Source organism: Pinus tabuliformis, chromosome 4_2 (genome assembly GCF_031772625.1).
Source record: "Pinus tabuliformis cultivar Carrire ecotype Pingquan chromosome 4_2, CPIR1, whole genome shotgun sequence".
Taxonomy (NCBI): domain Eukaryota; kingdom Viridiplantae; phylum Streptophyta; class Pinopsida; order Pinales; family Pinaceae; genus Pinus; species Pinus tabuliformis.
The window spans coordinates 5317130-5341988 of NC_142304.1; the positions used below are offsets into that span (position 1 = coordinate 5317130).

General features: G+C 37.6%; 2 pseudogenes; one reads left to right on the forward strand and one right to left on the reverse strand.

Moving 5' to 3' along the window:
• Positions 1 to 3740: 3740 nt before the first annotated feature.
• Positions 3741 to 5014, reverse strand: LOC149168111 (putative laccase-17 pseudogene; annotated as a pseudogene).
• Positions 5015 to 6838: 1824 nt separating this feature from the next.
• Positions 6839 to 24704, forward strand: LOC149168112 (uncharacterized; annotated as a pseudogene).
• The last annotated feature ends 155 nt before the right edge of the window (positions 24705 to 24859 follow it).

Genomic DNA, 24859 nt, shown 5'->3' on the forward strand with positions numbered 1-24859 from the left:
CGACCCCGGGAAGTTGATGTACCAACTTACCCAAAAACGGGGCCCACAATTTGGCGTTTCATCTTCTAGGGATTGGTTTTGGAATGTGAAGGGTTTTCCATTGTTTCTCAACAATAAATAGGCCCTCGAGCCTCATTGTAACACAGTTCAAAACAGTTCAGAGGCATGTAGCCACCACATCTCTTCTCAGAGATAAGCTACCATCGCCCTAGCTGGTTCATTTCCATTTCTGTTTGTAAGCATATTTCAGTATTTTACAGTAATGAATTGAGGTATTATTTCCGCTGCATATCTGTCTTTATGGTTATCTCTGTATTTTATTGCGTTCCTGTTTAAATCCGGATCAGTGGTATCAGAGCGGTCTGCTTTTCTTCTTTGTTTTTCTTTGCATGTCCCCAACAAGGTCGGGATATAAGGAGTTAGGGCTTGAACTGGTCGAACCTTTGCAAGACCAGCCTCGCAAATCCCGACGGCCTCCCATGGCGGATGAAAAGAAATACGAGGGGGCAGGAGATCCTATCAAAATCTTGCTCGAAGAAGCCCTCGAGCGACAAAGGAACGCGATGATGGACAACTTTGCCCAAATCCTTCAGCGGCTACCCAGGGGCGACGCATCGGTTTCCAACAGCAACTTTGGAAACGCCACACCATTTAAGGTACAAGTTAATTTTGAAATCCCCATATTCGAGGGCCAGATAGACGCAGATGCCGTCGATAAATGGTTAAATGTGCTAGAGGGTTATTTTTCTGTTCATGATTTTTCCAGTCGGGAAAAGATTATTTTCGCTCTTCTCAAAGCAGCCCCCCACGTCAAGGATTGGTGGGAAACCTACTGCGAACAGAAAGATGAAAGTACAGGTTCACTATTTTCAGTCACACCGACTTGGGATTCATTCCGAGATGCCATCAAGGAGCAGTACTACCCTGTTGGAAGCTATGAGGATCAATACATAAAGTGGACCACGCTACGGCAGGGAAGGGACCAAGACGTACCAGAGTTCACCAATATTTTCCATACCCTTCGCACAAAGTTGGGTATCAAGGATACAGAGCAGCATTTGGTACTCAAATACCGTGGCTGCCTACACAGATACATCCAGGAAGAGATGGAGTTCTTGAACATCTCCTCACTCGGCACAGCATACCGATACGCTGTCAAAATCGAGCAAAAGTTCAAACAGAAGAAGCGAGACTTTGGATCTGCAAATCCAAAGCCCAAAGGACAAAGCCAAGGCGGGGTGACCCAAGACAACCCGTCGAAGCTACAAGAAAAGAACAACACCACGAAGCCGAAGAAGGACACAAGAAAGTGGTGTGAGTTCCACAAGAGTCCCACTCATAACACAAGTGAGTGTCGGACCAAGCAATCGCTGGTGGCCGAGTTGAAGGCTTCCGAATCAGATGCATGTTCCGACTCTGAGTCAGAACCCGACAAGGGGAATGACAAAGGGAAGCAGATTATTGATGCGGATCCCAGCGCCACTGTTGCTACTGCCAAGATCCAGAAAAATGAGCCCGAAGATCCAGAGGAGGGGGAACGTCTTTTCCACTCACAGATGTGGGTGAAGGGTTCGCCGCTGCAATTCGTTGTCGATAGTGGCAGCCAAAAGAACCTCATTTCAGCAGAGGTCGTGAAGCGGTTGGGCCTACCAACTACACCACACCCACAGCCGTACAGTATCGGTTGGCTTCACGAAGGACGAGATCTCAAAGTTCGCCAGCAGTGCCGCCTTCCCTACAGCATCAAGCCCTTCACAGACGAGGTATTGTGTGATGTTACACCTCTGGATGTTTGTGATGTACTATTAGGCCAGCCATACTTGTGGAGGCGACATGCTGTGTATGAGTCAAGGCCTCGCGCTGTCATCATTTCTTTGGATAATTCATTATACAGGATACCGGAGGTAGCCCCACCTACCGCCACCTCTTTGATCACTGCTAAGAAAGGCAGCGAGCTCATCTCACAGACTAGGAAATTTATTTTCTGTCTGGTTCGTTCCTAATGTAAGGGGAAGATCGTTGCTACATCCATGACCCCCGCGAAGGGTTCCTCCACACAGCAGCAGCAACAGAGGGATACAGTCATGACAGAACACAGGAACAACTTTTCGTTACCTGGAGGGGTACCACACAAGTTTCAGGTGGGCGATAAAGTTTGGTTACATCTGCAGAGGGAGCGCCTTACCAGAACCCATCAGAAACTCAGACCACTTCGACATGGTCCTTACACCATTACCAAAGCTATGGGAGACAATGCATTTGAGCTCAGCATTCCCCCATTCCTTGGCCTGCACCCGGTGTTCAATGTCGACCGCCTTCGGCCATACTTTCCACCATTACTAGACACGTCTGACATTGCAGAACAACTCACACCCACAGAGTTAAATCCAGCTTGCATGAAACAAGTTGCAACTGATCGGATCATGGACACACAGATCAAGCACACTCGCCAGCAGAATATCCAACTGTATCAAGTTGTCAAAGCAGGACAACTCCTTCACCAGGGCAAGTGGCTCACCAGGGACCAAGTGCAGTAGAAGTTCCCTCATCTCATGGAGGAACTCAACACAATGGGGATCATTGCTTCCTAAGGGGGGAGGAATGATCCAGGTGGATATTGGTGGCCACCTGCTAATTCCACTTGGATCCCCTCTAGTGCTTCTTACAGTTTTTATCAGTTTCCTTAATTATAGCACAGTTTACTATTTTTAGCATTTTTTCGGGTCCTAAACTTCCGGAGCCGTTTTGAGGCCCTAAACGACGTTTTTTGGGAAATCCATCGGCCAACGATTTTTGTGATAAAAATCGTCTTTTCCGTCGTAGTCCTCGGAGAGATCTTTCCAACGGGCTATCATGCACGTCAAACGGAGATAGTATGACCAATTCGCGACCCCGGGAAGTTGATGTACCAACTTACCCAAAAACGGGGCCCACAATTTGGCGTTTCATCTTCTAGGGATAGGTTTTGGAATGTGAAGGGTTTTCCATTGTTTCTCAACAATAAATAGGCCCTCGAGCCTCATTGTAACACAGTTCAAAATAGTTCAGAGGCATGTAGCCACACATCTCTTCTCAGAGATAAGCTACCATTGCCCTAGCTGGTTCATTTCCATTTCTGTTTGTAAGCATATTTCAGTATTTTACAGTAATGAATTGAGGTATTATTTCTGTTGCATATCTGTCTTTATGGTTATCTCTGTATTTTATTGCGTTCCTGTTTAAATCCGGATCACTCCTGCTGGTACAGCTTTCTGCCAAAGGCGGTGCGGGGAGACCGGGCCGGTTTTCCAAAACCGCTGAGCGGTTGAAATTAATATTCCAACATAAAGCAATAGGTTAGGTAGTGGTCAGATTCTTGTTCCAGAAACACGCGTATTCTGGGTGGTCACGTAGGTTCGATTTGGCCAAACCTGTAGTGTCGATTCAGGCCATAGAAACATGCATATTTAGGCCTTATGCATTAACCATCATCAACATTTTTATCCTACTCGTTTCTGTTACCCTGTTCCATTCGATCAGGTGAGACACTTTCAATTATCGATTTGAACTTTTAAATAAAGGCACTAAAAGATATTTCTATGACATCTGGCTATATTAAACTGTTTTTTCTCATTTATATTATTGTTTCAGTTTTCATCTGCATTTTGACTGCTTTTTCCCAATATCAATTGAGTTGCATTCTTTTCACCTCGAGTACTGGTTCTGCTGTGCAGTACGCAGGATACAGCTCATTCATAGTTTCACTGCGGGAGCAACTTTACATCTATTAACGATGCCGAGGGATAAAGCAAGCTTTCACCCGCAAAGATGTTTGTTCCTTGGAGATTTACTTGCATCGTCGTGTTATAGTTTAGAACTTTTACTCTCTTTCCTTTCACCGGGGACCAGAGGCCTCTGCTTACGCTCCGTGCAGTATAATCAAATTGCATGAGAGGGTTGTCCGGGAAGTCCCCAGAGAACACTCCTTTCATTCCAAAATGTTGAGCTTGAAGAATTGAAGTAGTTGTTGGGAGGACAAAGGATACGCTATTCATACTCGCCGTAAATCTTGCTCCGTTGGGACCTCCACAAGACTGTCCTAGATAGTTAATCAATCCTAGACCGATGGTGTAGAACAGATTCTGGTCCACACTCTGAGGAATGAAGACAGGGTGGTCGTGTGAGGCCAAGCTTCTGAGAGCATTGGCCAACTTAGTGGTAGTCTGAGTGTCATTATAAGCTGGAAGATTAGGCAAAGTTGGAACTGATGTACTGCTAGAACTTCCCTCGTATTCTAAAATCGCAATGGTAGTGGTGTTATCGAAGGGAACTCCTTGGCCACTGGAATATGCTCGAGCAGCCATGTAATATCTACCTGTAGATTGATCAGCAGTGACAAGTACGTCTGTTGTCTGCCCGGGGCCGAGCATCAGAAAATTCGTCTGGAAAGGCTTGGTTCACAACATTGGGGGCAGCTCCTGTTTGGGTTGCTTGGTTCAACAACATCCATAGGATTCCTATTCCACCATTCTCCTTTGAGTGCAAACAGGGCCTGGCATTAAAATCAAACATAATTGAATATTGCCAACTGCAGATTAAAAAATTAGAACCAGTGGTAGTATACCTAGAAGAATGGGAACCTCGCCATTAGGTGTGGGAAAGGGATAAGTAGCAACCGGGCTTGGGGAGATGATTAAGGCTCCATAGACAGTAGCTCGAAGCCATGAACTGTGCGCATGCCACCATAGAGTCCCTTCTTGACTAGTGATGGTGAATCTATAAGTGTAACTACCCCCGGGCAAATGGGGCACTGGGTTATAAATTCAGGCCCATCGGACCACCTAGTGCGGAATTGGTGCACTCCGTGCCTGCAAATACCATATAATCCTTTTCTCTCTTATTCTCTGTAATTAAAACTGTAAAATGCATCTCTGCGCACTTACCATGACATGACTCTGACTAAAATGCTTTAATATATAAATCTTGTTCTCTCTGATTGAGACATACCAGTGGATTGTAGCGTTATATTCGGCATTGTTGTACACTTTGATCATAAGAGTGTCCCCGTTGGTGACATGGAGAGTTGGACCTGGAAACTGACCATTACCGGTGATTATATTGTGTGTCCCACATAGCCTATTTACTGATGTCGATTGGAGCTGAATGTATAGTTAACCACGTCCACAGCATTAGTCTAATGATCAAAGAAGCGTATTTAATATAAATAAAATAAATCATAATTACATAAAATATTCTTAAAACTCTATACAAAACTTTGAAATTATTTTTAAATTCTTTCTTGAATTCAATTAAGATATATAAATCAAGATACAATCAAGAATCCAACTGAGAAAATGCGTAAGTGAAAAATAATGAAGATAAGAAGGCGTACAACGAATGTCTCAGTCATTAGTTTCGCGGAAGCCATAGCAGTTAATAATGTCAGCCACACGGCCATCAAGACATGTTGATTAACATTTCCATTGCAGTTTGATTCACTTACCCACTAGGTATATCCAATAAATGAGCAAACGGAATAGTTTTATTATATTGCACTATTTCGACTTCAACTTCAAACTTCAGAAACTATGTATTGGCTGCGACTGATTTGAGAGAAGAAAATAGACATGGATAACGAAAGTAAGAAGATCAATTATTTATAAAACCCAATTACCAATTGCAATCAGTTTAGTGATTAGTCTACGTTGAAGTTGATAGAGTTTGTTAGAAAAGGTTGAAGTTGGTAAAGTTAGGCATTGATTTGAGTTCCAGAATGATCAAGATACAAACTTCGTACTGGCATTAAACGATCAAAATACAAAGTACTTGACATCGACGGTGACTGGAGAAGAGGTGATATGCAAGCATTTGAACATCACCCAACTAGCTTATGCAAGGATAATACGTTTTTCAAGTGTCTAATGGTCCCCCTAACATCCATTAATATCATTAGTGAAAGTCGACTAAACACTTTAAAGATTGTAGATTCCATAATAGTAAATGTATCATTGTCTCCACTCCACCATAATAATAACAGCGAAACCTATAAATCATGATTCTCTGCCTTGAAACAAATGTTAAAGTTTTGACAAATAATCCAGGCTACATCGCGATTCTTCCCCAGGTTTTTCCGTTGCGTTAAAATGTAGGCATCATTCCGTCGACTTTGTTTGTCAGTTTAATATTTAATCGAAACACCTATTAATTCAACCCACATTTCCAATCTTTTGTATAAAAAGTACTTGCTTGTGGATGAAGGCTTTGGACTTTCACGCCTTACGCTAAGGATTGGGAAAGATTCGTTACAGTTTCAAGCATGGACACCTATGTTCAATGCCTTTATGTTTATCGCAAGCTTAAACGCGACTTCTTGCAAATGCTTGTTCCACAAGATATCGGTAAGATGATTCACCAGCTATCCCTCGTGATTATTGCAGCTCATGTCAAACGTTGTTGCTGAAACCCATAATTATTAATTTCCGTTGATCTCAAGCAATTTCATTACAGCTGCTGAAACACATTATTATTACGGAGTTGTCTATAACGCGACTTTTTGAAAGTGTTTTCGGCGGATTTTTCCGGTCGAAATCCGGCAGGAATTATTGGAATCGCAAGTTTGATAGCTAGTTTCGAAAGCGTCCCAGGGTTTTTCAGGGTGCTGAATCCAAATATGCAGTTAAAAAACCATTTTAACTGCAAGAAATCAAGATTTGACTTCAATTTCTTCGCCGGATTCCGTGGCCGGAATCTTCAAAAAGTCGCATTATAGACAACTCCTTATTATTACTAGTGATTTCAAGCATAACTACTACAGCCACAAATGACGGCAACCAATAAATCCCAGGCTATCGGGCCATAAATGAACGGCGGCTGTATACGCCGACCGTTCGATTTTGCTCAGGCCGAAATCGAACGGTGGGCGTATACCGCCGCCGTTCATTTATGGCCCGATAGCCTGGGAAATATGGCTCGCCCACAAATGACTACTACAGCCACAAATGTTTTGGAAGTTTGTGCGTGTACGTAGCTTTCTCCAATTGCCTCGTTTTAGATAACATTAAATATCTCACGCATGCAATATTCTCTTGCATATATGAAGTGATATTTATGATCGTTTCTAAGTTATTAATTAGTTGGTATTGGTGTAATTTTTCAAATTTCTCTAATTGGTGTAATTTTTCAAATTTCTCTAGTTCACATTACCCTTGATAAATCTTCTGCCAACTAGTTTTCATGTGTTTTAAAATGTCATTTGCATGATGCAGTAGTAAAGAAGATCCCTCACACTCAGCCGTTGAAACACAGAAGATCCCTCACACTCAGCCGTTGAAACACCTGTGCCTCAGAAGGGGGCACTAAAGACGGAGCCCCACTTCGCTCACATGTAAGTACTCCTAGAAATCCCCTCTCAACTAGATTTTGGTATGAATCTATTTATTTAACTGCACATTCACATTCTAATTATTATAGTAATGGCTTGTGATGATTAACTTTCAGACACATTTTTTTCATTCCTTCATGCGATTAGTCTATTTTAACTAACTTGATTCTATTCTTCTACATACTTGTGTAGGTCTGTTCTCTGTAACAACCGAGATAGATTCGGCAAAAGGTTAGTAGTTCCTTGCTTGTATTTCCTATTTATTTCCGTGGCATGGTTGCATCTTCAAGATGGGTTTCTAAGCAAGATGAGTTCTTCTCAAGCGAGCGTGTTTGAAGATATCTACATGGATCTTTGGACATGGTCTTCAATTCTCTAAATTGGCAATTGGCTCCATGGTATGTTTGCATCTTCAAGATAGGTTTTTGAGCAAGATGAGCTCTTCGTTTCGTCATTTTTCTAGGGGAGCATGAATCATTTCTTGATTGCATATCTGCTTCTAATCAGCGGATATGTCTGAATGTCTTCCTTGCCATTTTTATTGGGCAAGTGACAAGACTTCCCGCCATTGCGAGACACAACCTTCGATTATAAAGTAGAGGGCGCATAAAGTACCTTGGCCTATAATGCAAAAACTCTGATCAGATTGCCACTAGGGGAAATCTTAGGCAGATCCTATTTCCAGAACTGGGTTGTCCAATTTTGTTTCGTCGCAGGACAACGTTGCAGCTTTTGAAGTTGACATTCTTCTTTATGTGTGCCAGCATGAAGCCTCCCAAATGAAGGCGGTCTAAGAAGGCCAGAAAAAGGGTCACTATCATGTCTTTAACTGGTCATCGTCTTTATTTTCTTGTTTTTTCAAATGGAAATGATTGGTTTGCGCAATCAAAACTGTGGAAGACTGTGGAACACTGGCGTTTATATTTGCTACTTCTTTACTTTTGAATGGGGATAATGCTCTGGCATTGCAGGGCTGGGTTTTGTTTTTTGTGGTTCTATTATGGCTCATGAATGGATGTGTTTATGGATTGAAATTTAAGGAAAATATGGGTTTACTGTAGCCTATGAATGGGATGCATCCAAGCATTGAAATTTCAGAAGTTGGATTTATTGTGCATATGAAATGGCATGTGTTCATGCTTTTGAAATTTTACTAAGAGAAAAGAAAAGATGGATTTGGTACTGCATATGAATGAGATGTATTCATGCATTGAAATTTCATTGAGAAGACGTAAAAGTTGGTTATTATAGCATCTGGATGGACTTATTCATGCATTGAATGCTCATTAAGAATCGATAGATTGCAGGCTCGGGCATTGCAGGGCTGGGTTTTGTTTTTTGTGGTTCTATTATGGCTCATGAATAGATGTGTTTATGGATTGAAATTTAAGGAAAATATGGGTTTACTGTTCCTTATGAATGAGATGCATCCAAGCATTGAAATTTCAGAAGTTGGGTTTATTGTGCATATGAAATGGCATGTGTTCATGCTTTTGAAATTTTACTCAGAGAAAAGAAAAGATGGATTTGGTACTGCATATGAATGAGATATATTCATGCATTGAAATTTCATTGAGAAGACTTAAAAGTTGGTTATTATAGCATCTGGATGGACTTATTCATGCATTGAATGCTCATTAAGAATCAATAGATGGCAGGTTTGTGACAAGGTGATGCATTTATAATATGGTATTTACCCTAATTACAATGTGTTTATGCATTGAAATTTCAACAGAAGATGGGTATATGAATGAGATGCATAGATGCTTTGGGAATCTTTTGCTACATTTTCCAATGGATTTGAGTCCTAAATGTGTGCTGAAACGGTAAAGTTATAACTATATTATATATATAAAAATTCTGCCCAAGCAAAGTAGGTTGGCTCCTCGGATATCCACTCTTGTCAATATGTTAAACCCTACAAGCAAGCAAGGAGAGCTATGTTTTTCCTCTCCTCGAAAATATAAAAAAAAATATATGTGTGACTGAGACCTAACTTTATTCGTTGTTTGCCCTAATTTGAAAATTAAATGTTGAGGACCAGAAGTCTGACCAGTTCTGTTTCCTCATCTTCTATTTGGTATTTTCCCTAAGGAAGGCAACCAATTCCTGATCTTCTAATCACTATCATTCATAAGTCATTTCTCGAGGACGACCTGGGGAAAATTTCCAGGGATTGTGGTGTCTTTAATGACTATCCTGGTCACTGGCATATTTTCAACATTGTCGGGATAAATTTATTAATTCAGCTTTACATATCTGGCCTTTGAAAATAATAAAAAAAATGACATTCAGTCTTAAAAACTCAATCAATATATCAGATGTTTGAATAATGCAGTAGATTCCTAACTATAATTGCTTGTTAATTTAAATCTTAGATCTGAACAATAATTTGTAAGAAAGATCAGAGAACTAAAATAAACAATAGATTTATTTGGAAAATTACTTGGAAAAACCACTTTAACTTTTATGTTAAATAAAAATTTACAACGATTTACAATTCTGTCAACTCCAATCTTTTTGTCTTGTCAGGGATACATATAATTTTTAATCAATATTATATATAAATAATTAATAATTTAGTCAAATATTATTAACACAGTAGCATGTGCTATGAACCAGTCTCCAACAAGATCAAAACCATCACTATAAACTCTTCCAAAATTTTCAAGAATACATAATATTATATTATTTTTATTTTATTTATTTATTTTTACACATATTAAACACTAGTAAAAGCTTCAAGGAATAGTTTCTATTGTTAAGTTTCTTTCCAATTGAGGAATTACTAAATCAAATCTTTTAGACATCCTTGAGTTAGGTCTAGACAGATAAATCTGCCCAAAATCTTACCCATCAGAAAATCCAAACAAGATTAGGCATTAGGCCTTTGAATAGGCTACAACTTGTTCAGTAGTTTGTCTACGTTCTACACACGCTACATTTGCTTATTATGTTTTGCCTTTCTGAATGCAATATACAATTATGGTTTTCAATGAAATATATTGGTAGGGGATAATCATGGTGGTTATTGCCTTGGTCACTAGCAAGCTTCGTATATGCTTGGCCATCTATAGAGTTTTCTTGATTTTATGTAATTAACTTAACCTCTTGATTTTGGGTAATTAACTTACTCTAAAATGAAATAAGACATTCAATGCGTTCTTTGTAAGATAGATATCCAGTCCAAGAATACAAGGTTTTCCACAAACCAATTAACTCTTCTAGAAAAACTAAACAATTCCAATTTAATAATCCTATCGGCCTCCTCGGCCTCCCTTTGTACCTTTTGGGACAATCACTAATTATATATATATGAGATATACAATCGCATTGATCAGTCCCAATCCATTGCAAATCCCAACCCTCCCACTGAAGCCCAAGATGTCTCACCCCACAACATCGATCATGCCATCTGCCTTTTTAAGTTCTCGTGTAACTAGGATGGTGTGCACAAATATTGTCAGACAAAGCCACGCTAAATTATTTGCGATTAGAGAATCCAGATGCTTAAAAAATTATAGCGCAGCACCCAGATTATACAAATTTCTGCCAGCGGTTTCCTTTTTCAGGTGTTTTGAAAATTGGGTTTTCAATAATAATGTATACTAATGATTACACAAATTGCCGTCAGGGGTTTTGTTTTTCAGGGGTTTTGAAAATTGGGTTTTCAATAATACTGTGTACCAAGGAATGTTGGAGAGTTGTAAAAATGGAAAGGCCAGAACAATGGTTCGGCACAACTCCACATTAATATCGATCTCCCATCTTCCATGTATCTGCCTTCAATCCAATAAACAATTACTTAATTGATTGAGGGGCATCAAAAAACACCACCGTTGAAGGGCAGATCTTTGAGGCAGATTCCTACTCATCATCCCTTCTTTCCACAAGCCAGGATATCCTCGCCACTGTTTAGAGCGCCAAAATTCCTTCGGGTCTCTATTTGACAGCCCACATCTTTACTCAGCACTCCTCTTACACCTTTCAAATTAATCAACAAGACAGTCACTGGGTAGGTCTGTATTTCTATCCTGTTCCAGATAGTAGCTATGATCTTAAATCTACAATATTTTCTATTACAATAAATCGATTCATTCTCTTGCATATATGGAAACAGGTACAGGCCACTGGATCGATCATTAGAATTTCTAGATCGATTCTTGTTCTTCGAATTGATTGAACTCTGATGCCTTAGTTGCATATTTGTTCTACGTTTTCACAGGAAATGCGGCAGTGATTCACCAACAGTTAGGAATTCAGGGTTGAATTTGGATACATTGATGGATCTCTTCAATAGCTCACCCCTGCTAGCAGAGAAAGAGAAGGATCGACGGATGGAGGAGGATCTCATCAATAGCTCGAGTTGAGACCCTTTCCGACAGAAAACCGCGGATATTGAATTCAAGGAAGAAACCATATGGATTGGCTTAATGACTTCTTCTTCTAATTATTTTATATAAAAAGTCCTTATTGTATTTAAGGAATTGCTAAGAAATCAATATTGAACTTGAAAAGAGGAGGGCACCACCACTAGCAGCCATTGATGTATATTAAGCATCAATTTACTTTGCACCTACTCTCGCACCTCCATCAACACCATCACCAGTAGAACCATCGGTGGAACCCTCAATAGAGCAGGCAGCAACAATGGTAGGGCTAGAGATAGAGGCAACTACAAAAACAGAGACAACGGTAGTGTCGATGGACGAAAATCAAGATTGGGATGAAAGGTCAGGTGGTAGGGCCAAAGATAGAGGCAGCTACAAAAACAGAGACAACGGTAGCGTCGATGGACGCAGATCGAGATTGGGATGAAAGGTCGGGTGTTCAATGGGGATATTATTAAGTTCTGGATCGAAAAGAAGAGCCTATTTTTAGTGGCCGGGATAAAGAGTCGAATGCTTGAGCTGAAGAGCCTGATGCGAGTCTGATGCTCCTAAGTGAGATGAATATTCTTATGCTCGTGTAGAGGGCCAAATTTGGATGTTAGTAATAAAGATTGAGATTCTCCAAAGGAAACGAAAAGCCCTGTTTTGGACTTGCCACGAAACATCGATTTGTTCGATGCTTATTTTGGTGAATAAATAGTGAAAGGAAAGATGAGCAGAGAGCACTGGCCAACGAGATGACCCTACAATATTCTCTACTCATTTCTTTCTTATTTCATTTGATAGACTCATCGAAAACATAATTAATTTTGACTATTATTATTTTTTACTATTCCCGTGACAAAGTACACAGTTACAATGAATTACTCGTGCAGATTCACTGACATAAATTCTTACGGAGCTCCAGATATCAGTGTCATAGATGAATAATTGGAAGTGGGTGCATTGATTTCCATGACACAAATCTACTATATCACCAATTCCTCCTACTCCACTACTGTGTTCATGCCTTTTGACGGGCCAATTTTCATAAAATCCATACATTAGTGCTTAAAGGAGTAATAACTTCTCTCTGGTAAGTTCATAAACTTCTAAGAATTTTCTTTTGGCATTTACGTTTCAAAACTTAATGTATTTTGATTTTATATGAAAGTTATGTTCTTGTTGGAGATAGAGTAGATTAAGGAATATTGACTGGTAAAAGTTTATGCCTATTTACTTGCTTGATACCTTTAAATGACTTCATGGAAGTACCTATTCTTTAATAAATACAATATAAAATTGGTACTCATTGGTCACTGGATTAAAGTTAATTGAAGCATGTTTCTATATGTGGACTACATTCAAATGCCTCCTCCACCATGCTTGGAATATTCCCTTAGAGATGTTTTGGGGAAGTAAAATTGTGCTTAGTCACTTATGATGAAGAAAGTGTTATAAAGGACATATGGGCAAATTTTTGCAATGCGTACGATCTCCTTGGTTCTTGTTTTGTATGAAGCATGTTGACCATCAATCCTAGAATGGATGCAGTAGGCATCAAAAACTACAATGGGAACATAACATATTGTTTTGATAATTGTTGGAGGCCAACTTGCAATCTGAACATTGCATGAATTTAGGCTCCAACAGAAACATCAACCCTACATTCTAATCTATTCCAAGTAGCTAAAGCATTTACAATATTGTCACATTGTAACTCTCTTTAGGCTTATTTTGAAAACCCTAAACTCCTTGAACACATGAGGAGGTTGACCTCGATTATATATTTCAGTGAGAATCTAGAGGGAGAAATTTTTATTCTCCCCAAATTTTGCATTGTTGTGATGGTGGCACAACCTATTTTCCACCCTTGTTTTTTTGTGGCATGACTCGTGCCTTATTGCATAAGTTACATTATTCAATAAGCATATTCAAAAATAAAACTAGTGGCATAAATCATAATTCCAATAGGCCATGTTTTCTGACTACTTATGTATTTACACTGTATTCTCTCTTTCTCCAGATCCAGGTGATAATTGGAAGACAGCCAAAACCCAACTATATGTTGGACAATTTGCCTTTGAAAGAGTAGTGTCATTCTGATAAGAGGAGGGAAACATAATTATTCTTCTAGTTATTTGAAGTTTCTAAATAGAAATAGAAAGTACCAAAGTGAGGCCTGCAAGCAAACCATCAAGTCAATATAGATTCATATTCAAGACTAAGGTTATGATCATCATCATGTCTCAACACGCTTTCTTTGACTACCATTTTTACTTTGGAGGGGATGGGATTGAGATTCCTACAACCTACACATACTTGGGGTTCAAGTCTTAGGAGTCTAGTTTAGATTGAGGCATGCTTTCTATCCCCAAATTAATAAGGAATATGTCTTTCTTGGCTCAAGAGATAGTGTTGTAGGACATCTCGTTCAAGATGTACCACTTTGGACATGATCATCAGAGCCATAACCCTTTATGGCTTCAAGGTGTGGGGACCTAGCCTTCTTTGGGTTAATTGGGTTAGGATAGAGAGATTCTAAACCATTATATTACAATGCTTCATCTCCTAAAAACATGCAATTCCTCAGTCTATCATCTAGGTGGAGTTCATGGTATTTCTTCAATAGACCACCCCCCCCTCCCACTTGGTGTAATTGTTGTGGGCTCTTCTTAATTTCTTCAATTATTGGCCATTTCTATCAATCGATTTGCCCTTTTTAGGTAACCTTTAGACACTCTAGGTGATCTCCTACTATCTAAATAAGACTCAACCTAGGAGATTAGAGAGGATATCTACAAGCTACATCCAAATCACTTGAATTTCCCTACTCGAGGGCATTAGCTTGAATATGTCATTTTATTATTTTGAGTGCTTTATGTAGCTAAGTGACCCTTATTGTTAGGCCTATCTATACTAATAGACATTGGATGCACAACCTTATGATTCCCCTTGGTTCATTCAGAGTGGGCTCCCACTAGCTTTGGTTTGAGATAGCTCACCACACCACACACCTCAAAAGGAATTTTCAGCTATGTCACTTACAAGAGATCAAGTTGGAGGATCACATTGTCTTCAATTGTTCCATCTATTAGGAGATAACGTTGTTACATATTTATTTGATCTATTCTTGACTGATAACACTTGTTGTTTGGTTGTTTTCTCATGATTCACATCTTATTCATCAGTTTTCAAGTTTTGTTTGTTTCCTAGAGTCTATAGCCCAAGGACTAGGCACTAGGTCTTTCTTAGCTTTCCATTTTAAATCTTAAAATACAAAAACAATATCATTGTGCAAATCTATTTTTTTAGCATTTAAAGGACAGTTCTGTAGGCTTCTCAGGGATTCCTCCCTTCTGTTGGAGGAGAGTTGGCCTTAAGTGAGAAGGATGATCACCAAGGTGACAATGGGTGATATCCTCAAGTAACTTTGGGGTTTGTAGTTGATAATTGAACTTATTTTTTGAAGCACAGATTTTAGAGGTAACAATGAAGTGCTTTTCTCCTTGGATTGATGGAATGACTTTAAGCACTTACTCCATTTGTTAACAAACCATACTTTGGTTGATGTTATGGCTCTTTTTATTTTGAGAAAGAAGCTGCCATGAGATATTTGAAATCTTCTCTGGCTACATCAAAGGTTAGATCAGAGGAAGAGAGGGAGCCACCCCTCCTCAGAGAAGTCATGGTTGTCCCTAAGAAAAGATAACTTGAGAGAGAAACCCTAGTTTTACATGATGTCATCTGTATTAATTGTAGGATTTGAACAATCAAATCTAGCTTTAACAAGATATGCCAGATCATTTTCGAACATGCTCAATACTCCCAACTGTAGGTGGGAATTATCTCCTTGAAATGTTGTGGGCCTAATTTTCCAAGGGAAAACAATGGCACACAACTATGATTCCAAGGATTTATATTCACAAGCATTTCCCTTTCTAAAAATGCTTGTTTTTCACCTTAATTTTTTTCCTTAAATTTCATTTTTTTACATCTACTTAGAATTGTGGGTGGGCCCCATGGCATGAAACTGGAAATAATGATAAAAAACAAAACAATTAAGCAACTATATTTTTATTTGAAATAAAACTATCCTAAAAACTATGTTCTACCTTCTTTCCTATCATATCATATACAATTGATTTGTGGTCTTTGATTGAACAAAAAACTATATTTTCCCATTTTTTTTCTGGGAACTGCCATGAACCTTGCCATTGAAGCCACTAAACTCTAATGATAATCTTCATCTGACGTTCTTAAGTCATATGACATATAGATGCAACTATGGCTAATATGTGTGTATACATACACACAATTTCCTTGTTTCTTAGGAATTTGAAAATATATTTTAATTTGTACCTTCTGGGAATCTAGATTGTGCATCATTTCCACATTCTAGGTGGTAGGATTGAATTAACCAATAAGTGGTCTAGTTTTTTATATCTGCTAAATAGCTTATCAACTTCTTAAAAACTCAAATTTAAATCGATTTCAAATTGATGAGTTCTATAACCCTAGAATTCCACTACCATGATTTTGGCCCAATCCTTAGCATGTAACCACTACTTACACATCTTCAAGTGAGCTAGTTCTAACAATAAATATAGCAACCTGATTCCAAAATGTGAAGGTGTCACTTGGGACAATTTTTAACAATATCTTCTCTATTTCTCTTAGCCACCTCAAGATCCTTGTAGATAATTAGTCACTTATCTCCAAAATGAAGAAAATAGTACTCATCATAATATGACATGCTTATGCATATGCCAAAGTACACAAATGCAAGTTGAGTTTGTCCTATCTCTTGACAACTCTCTTCTTGATTTGATTAGTGGGCTATAATATCTGATGATCTATTGAACTCTTTTGAGTATGTTATCGATGTCCTTATAAACATCTCCATACAAGACACATTTGTTTCAAGGAATCAAATCATATCCACTACTTTCTCCTAAAAAGAAAAATGGCAATAACACTCAGCAATAATTGTGTTTGATGGCTTTGATAAAACACAAACCATTTATCCTGAAAAGTCTCGTGTTTGTTGTGACATCAGTCTACCATAGTTAGAAGGTAGTTCCTATCTGACTTTCTCAATATGCTAGATAACAAGTTCTTATTGAAATGCTTTGCAAATTTCTAAAGAAGAATACAAATGAAGAAGATTTGTAGGTTTGACTATAATGATCAAAAATTTATTTCTTTGAGTTGTATGAAAAGGATTTTTATGTAGACGTTTCTTTTCAAAGTTTGTAGCTCACTGCCCAATGAGATTGTGAACTTCAACCATTGTTATAGGATGTTGAATTTTGATGAAACATTTGTATTTTTTATATTCTCATCTTTTGCACATCAGCTGTTAATATAGGGGTCCTATAGATTTTTCTATCATATATGAGAGTTGAATTTAATAGATCTTTTATTATTAAATGATCTTAGATTCTCAGGCTTTAGTTAGCTTTGTACTTGCAGGGGAACTACCCTCGAGATTGTTTTCCTTGGTTGCAGAAGAGGTATTGTTGTTTGAATATATTAGTGCATTCTTTGAGATTGCAACAATGTTTTTTTTCCAAATGTTTGACTATGGCAAGGAAAAGTTTTCATATTTCTATTAAAAAGAAGAACAATTGTGTTCTTTTGTTTAGTCAGCATACAAAGTGTAGTTTTTTTAGGTTGCAAATAATATACTTAAAATCTGTGTATTGCTATTAGGATTCAGGAAATTTACATAAGAATGATTCACAATATATGGTGGAACGCATTACAACACTTGTAAATTAAAGAATTTATAATTATGGTACCTATGATATTTCTCCATTAACAACAGGAGATGTGCTTGCAATGATAGATAGAGGTAAATCTAAATGAGGGCCCCATGGTTGGCACTAGGTTTTAGAACCCATTGAAGGGACAAAGGGGCAACAGAATGTGACAAGAACCTGCAATGTTATTTGTCTAGATTGTAAGTCCTTACCTTTTCTTTTGTAAATGTGGTTGCATCTTTTCTCTTGGTCACCAAACCAACTTTTCTCTTCATGTTTGCCTGCTATTTTTTCCCTTCCTGTCTCTATTTTTTTATGTTGCAAGGAGAAACCTTGTAGTAACTATATGAAATGTTCATACCTTTGTTAGTTGTTATTATTTAAGTTGCACTAATTTCCTATGAATCAATGTCTACTATATGTTTCCTACTTGCATCAACTAATCAACCTACATAGATCCATCGTAACTATGGATTTTTAAGGACTAGGTGGGACCAAAAAGGATTTAAAATGCAAATCTCTTTGTGCTTCAAAGATCTAGAGTTAAGATGGATCTGTGCTAGAATCTATCTCTCTATATATCAGTTTTTAAAAGTAATCCAAAACAACTCAGACTTGGTTAACTTGGATGAGTTGACTGCCGACCATATCAACTTGGCCATATATTTAGTTTGGAGGCCCAGTTGGTGTCGAACCAGTCAAAGCATGGCTCAGCCAGTTTGGAAACAAACTGACCCTAGTCAACCAAGTAAAGGGACCTACCCCACCCATCCATTTGCATCAGACCTCCCTTAATGAGCATGTGGAGTTTTGGAGCAACATTGAAGAGCAGTGATCTGTCCCAGCCAGGTATACCCTAAGTTTCATACTTTCAACCCATTACCAATTTGAACTTTAAATTTTTTAGTATGAAATTTGCATAATTAGAAGTTAAGATAGGGTTTTCAATGTTGCATATTTGAATTTGCAGATTGGAATTTTACCATGCCCCCAACAGTCAAAGACCTTGCATGGATACATGTTGATCTTGCCGATGAGTATTATATTGCAATAAATGCATTGATAGGTGGGGGAGACTAGTTGCAAGAATTCTTGGCTAGTATAAGAGGTTAAGTTTCCCCGAGCATTGCCCCATTAGAGGCGTTTGGACAAATTAGATTGGATCTACAAAATCAACTTGTGAAATTTAATGAAGATAATGCTAGGAAAAAAGAGATGGATGTAGTATGTTTTTTAGATTTTAGAGTCTAGATGGAATTTAGGGCCCCATTCATCAATAATTATGTATTTTTTTGTTGACATATATTTTGCTTAGTGCCATTTTGAAATTTTGTGAGATATTCAAACTCTATATGGTATGTGCATGAGAAAACTTCATATATTTTTTCTCTAATGGCTTAGAATCTTTAAAAATGATTTTTAATCAATACCTAAGTATTTTAAGTACTTTTTAGTAATTAGATCAACTTGAGTCAATTTGAGTCTAAGTGGGAGTCCAAGTTGACCCATGAATGATTCCAAGTCTAAGTCTGAGTTGGAGTCCAAGTTGACACTTGACTGATTCTGAGTTTGAAAACATTGATCTATACACACACATAAATATATTTTTGGTATTTTATTTAAATTTTCTTTTTTACTTTATGAATTTTAATTTTATTTTTGTTTTAATTTACATGTGTTACCCATGGATGTTATAATCTCATACCCACTGGGCTGTAGAATGCACCTAACTTCTCTCAGTGTTATAATTCATTTCTAGTGAAGCTTCTACAATTGGTGTACATTTCTTATTCCAGTTTTTAGTGTACTGCAATATGTGAGCCATTCCACATTTCCAACACTTTTTCATGTTACAGCCTTTTGCAATTTTGATTAATAAGACCAGCCTATTTTTCAGATTTCTTAGAGGAGACCAATTGTAGCTTTGGGTTTATTGGATGAAGGAAAAGTTCTTTTGGGTGTGTTGGCCTGCCCAAATTTTCCCTAGACATCTATTAGCATCAATGCTCACCCTTCAAATTATCCAATTGGTTTTCTTTTTTTTTTGCAAGAAAATGAGCTGGCACTACTGTGAATACATTGGATGGTTATATATAACGTAAAAGGGTGGGTAACACATTCATTTTTAGCCAAGAATAATCTTTTGTTGGGATTGATATTAACACCATAGTTGATATTTTGGCTTTATTTCCATCTGATATTCAAAGTTGATTTAATGTACTTTTTCATAGGTGTATGTTGCACAAAATATTGTCACCATGACATTTTGCAATCAGTGTGAGTCTATCACCACTCATACTTTCCTCCTTTGCAAGTATTAAACCTCAGCTCTTTATGTCGAGCCTTGAAAAATAAGAGAAAGCCCTTAAAAATCTCTAAAACTCTGGTTCCGCACTTTCTCTTAGAATTACTTGCGGTCTCGCACCCCTTGGTCATGTCCCCTGTGGACCTGCCCGCTCTGTTTCTGTGTAATGGGTGCAGACCCCTGTAAAAGTAAAAAAGGTGCAAGTACATTCTTAAAAACTCACTTTGGGTTAATTATGGAAGCTTCTAGAGGGAATCTTGAGGTGGCAAGTTTGCTCCTTTGATGTTCATGCATCCCATAACTAAAGGAGCTAACCCCTTGATGTGAGGAGCTTATCCCTTTGAAGGAGGACTCTATCCCTTCATAGGTGGACCTGTAACTTCCTTCCTCTGCACTATAAAATGAGGCATTGGGCTGGTTACTAAGAAGGTTGAAAGCTGAATATTTTTGAGGGTAAATGCTATTGGAATTTAGACTTCCTAATTGAGCTTGAGAGGAGAGATTACATACCTTTTGACCTCATTGGGAAGAGTGTGAAGCTTGTCAAAGTAGAGGAGATTCTTGCTTGGACCCTGGGAGGAGCTTGTACAACATCAAGGCACCAAGGTTATAAAGTTCTTCTTTGTTTAAAGTTAATACAATCAAGTTTATCTTTCTCAATAAGTCGTCTCTTATGGTTTATTTCATGGATTCCTTGATCACCATGATGAATATGATTTATTATATTGTCTATGCAGGTGTTATTTGATGTGTGCTTGTTTGTGTTTGCAGGTTCTCAAAAGGAAAATCGTTTAGATGGTCGAAGCGTGGCTGCCACAAACTAGTGTTGGACTAAAGGTAGGGTCTAAAACACCTCTTGGTTTTTATTTATAAATCACAATATTTAGAGAAAGGTAGAATTTGCTTGTTTTGCTTGTCGCTAAATCTCTGTAGATACTAGGGAGATCAGTCTTGTCTGCAAGAACGATTTATCTGGCCGACAGTGTATGTAAGTGCCATATAAAAGTCTGAAGAAGCACCTTTCTTTGAATCATACAAGGAAACACATTCAATGCATGACTTGACAACTGCAATAGCGAAGGTATTTTTCCATCAAGTTCAAGATCTTGTGATATTCCTTTTTGCAGTTGGCAAATGGAACTTTGTTAATGAGTTGGGATCTACCTTTTCTTAGAGGCCATGATGAAGAGGTATCTCTTCCATTAAATTCATCCAATACTTGCATCTTTCCTCCTTTGTTGAGATAGGCCACAACCATGGGTCATCAAAGTTGCTAGGACTTCCACCCACTTTTGGATGGGGTAGATAACTCCATTGGCCACATTAATTCAGTAACATGTCTTCAGGTAGTTTTGAACCTGGTTTTGTGCACTGAAAGTTCTTTGATTTAACCACTTGACCATAACCCACCTGAGAGGATTTTGAGTAGTTTTCTTCAATTGTTTTAATATAGAGTTTAGCAGTTTATTTACTATATAAAATGTGAGATTCATATGAAAATATCCTTGACAGATCCTAGGTGTAAAAGCACCACGAGTTAGAGTAAATAGTCAGGAGGAAAAATATGGAGCAATGACAAGGGGTGATGGAGAAATATATCTTCACTTTCCTAATCTAGTCTATAGTGAAAAGATTTGGGATCATGCAGTTGGTTGCATTGTAATCCAAGGTGATTCTAGAAATTTTATTCTTTCTAAGCATTTTTTGAATTGTTCCTTTTCAGCTACTTATTCCCATGTGGTACGTTCAAATTGCAACCATGTTTTTTTTCCAAATGTTTGCCTATGGCAAGGAAAAGTTTTCATATTTCTATTAAAAAGAAGAACAATTATGTTCTTTTCTTTAGTCAGCATACAAAATGTAATTTTTTTAAGTTGCAAATAATATACTTAAAATCTGTGTATTTCTATTAGGATTTAGGAGATTTACAGAAGAATGATGCACAAGATATGGTGGAACGCATTACAACACTTGTAAATTAAAAAATTTCTAATGATGGTACCTATGATATTTCTCCATTAACAACAGGAGATGTGCTTGCAATGATAGATATAGGTAAATCTAAAGGAGGGCCCCATGGTTGGCACTAGGTTTTAGACCCCATTGATGGGACAAATGGGTAAGCCATGAGAATGTGATAGGGACCTATAATGTGCTTTATCTAGATTGTAAGTCCTTACCTTTTCTTTTGTAAATGTGGTTGCAAGTTTTCTCTTGGTCACCAAACCAGCTTTTCTCTTTGTGTCTACCTGTTGTATGTTCCCTTCTGTCTCTATTTTTTTTATGTTGCAAGGAGAAACCTTGTAGTCACTATATGAAATATTCATACCTTTGTTAGTTGTTATTATTAAAGTTGCAATAATTTCCTATGAATCAATGTTTAAAATATGTTGCTACTTGCTTCAACTAATAAACCTGCATATATCCATCCTAACTCTAGATTGTTAAGGACTAGGTGGGGCCAAAAATGATTTAAAATGAAAATCTCTTTGTGCTTCAAAGACCTAGAGTTAAGATGGATTTGTGCTAGAATCTATCTCTCTATATATCATTTTTTAAAAGCAGTCCAAGTCAACTCAAACTTGGTTAACTTGGATGAGTTGATTGTCGACCATATCAACTTAGCCATATATTTAGTTTGGAGGCCCAGTTGGTGCCGAACCAGTCAAAGCATGGCTCAACCAGTCTGGCAGAAAACTGACCCTAGTCAACCAAGTAAAGAGACCTTCCCCACCCCTCCATTTGCATCAAACCTCTCTTATTGAGCATGTGGAGTTTTGGAGCAACGTTGAAGAGTAGTGATTTGTCCTAGTCAGGTATACCCTAAGTTTCATACTTTCAACCCATTACCAATTTGAACTTTAAAGTTTTCAGTACGAAATTTGCATAATTAGAAGTTAATATAGGGTTTTCAATGTTACATATTTGAATTTGCATATTGGAATTTTACCATGCCCCCAAGAGTCAAAGACCCTGCATGGATCCATGTTGATCTTGTCGATGAGTATTTTATTGCAATAAATGCATTGGGGGGTGGGGTGGGGGAGACTAGTTGCAAGAATTCTTGGCTAGTATAGGAGGCCAAGTTTCCCCAAGCATAGCCCCATTAGAGGAGACTGAACAAATTATATTGGAACTACAAAATCAACTTGTGAAATTTAAGGAAGACAAGACTAGGAAAACAGAGATGGATGTAGTATGTTTTTCAGATTTTAGAGTATAGAGGGAATTTAGAGCCCCATTCATCAATAATGATGTATTTTGTTGTTGACATGTATTTTGATCAATGCCATTTTGAAATTTTTTGAGATATTCAAACTTTACATGTTATGTGCATGAACAAACTTTATATATTTTTTCTCTAATGGCTTGGAATCTTTAAAAATGATTTTTAATCAGTGCCTAAGTATTTTAAGTATTTTTTAGTAAACCAAGTCAATTAAATCAAATCAGCTTGAGTCAATCTGAGTTTGAGTGGGAGTCCAAGTTGACCCACGACTGGTTCCAAGTCTGAGTCTGAGTTGGAGTCCAAGTTGACACTTGACTGATTATGAGTTTGAAAACATTGATTTATACACACATAAATATATTTTTGGTATTTTATGTAAATTTTCTTTTTGACATTATGAATTTTAATTTTATTTTTTGTTTTAATTTACATGTGTTACCCATGGATGTTATAATCTCATACACACTGGGTTGTAGAATGCACCTAGCTTCTCCTAGTGTTATAATGCATTTCTAGTGAAGCTTTTACAATTGGTCTACATTTCTTATTCCAGTTTCTAGTGTACTGCAATATGTCAGCCATTGCACATTTTCGACACTTTTTCATGTTACAACTTTTGCTATTTTGATTAAGGATACCAACCTATTTTGCAGATTTCTTAGAGGAGACCAATATGTTGTAGCCTTGGGCTTATTGGATGAAGGAAAAGTTATTTTGGGTGTGTTGGCCTGCCCAAATTTTCTCTGGACATCTGTTAGCATCAATTCTCACCCTTCAAATGATCCAATTGGTTTTCTTTTTTATCTACAAGAAAAGGAGATGGCACTACTGTGAAATCATTGGATGGTTCTATACAACCTAAAAGGGTGTGTAACACTTTCATTTTTAGCCAAGAATAATCTTTTGTTGGGACTGATATTAACACCATAGTTGATATTTTAGCTTTATTTCCATCTGATATTCAAAGTTGATTTAATGTACTTTTGCATAGGTGTATGTAAGTGCCATAGAAAAGTTTGGAGAAGCATCTTTCTTTGAATCATACGAGGCAACACATTCCATGCATGACTTAACAACTGCAATAGTGAAGGTATTTTTCCATCAAGTTCAAGATCTTGTGATATTCCTTTTTGCAGTTGGAAAATGACCCTTTGTTAATGAGTTGGGATCTACCTTTTCTTAGAGGCCATGACCAAGGGGCATCTCTTCCATTAAATTCATCCAATACTTGCATCTTTCCTCTTCTGTTGAGTTAGGCCACAACCATGGGCCATCAATGTTGCTAGGACTTCCACCCACATTTGGATGGGGTAGATAACTCCATTCGCCACATTAATTCAGTAACATGTCTTTAGGTAGTTTTGAACCTAGTTTTGTGCACTAAAAGTTCTTTGATTTAACCACATGACCACAACCCGCCTGAGAGGATTTTGAGTCGTTTTCTTCAATTTGTTTTAATATAGAGTTTAGCAGTTTATTTACTAGATAAAATGTGAGATTCCTATGAAAATATCCTTGACAGATCCTGGGTGTAAAAGCACCATCAATTAGAATAGATAGTTAGGAAAAATATGGAGCAATGACAAGGGGTGATGGAGAATTATATCTTCACTTTCCCAATCCAGGCTATAGTGAAAATATTTGGGATCATGTAGTTGGTTGCATTATAATCTAAGGTGATTCTAGAATTTTTATTCTTTCTAGGAATTTTTTGAATTGTTCTTTTTCAACTACTTATTCCCATGTGGTACTTTCATTGAATGATAATTGTGTTCTATGATTTTCTTTATTGCAGCATGATTGGATCAAATTGTTAAAATGATATACATT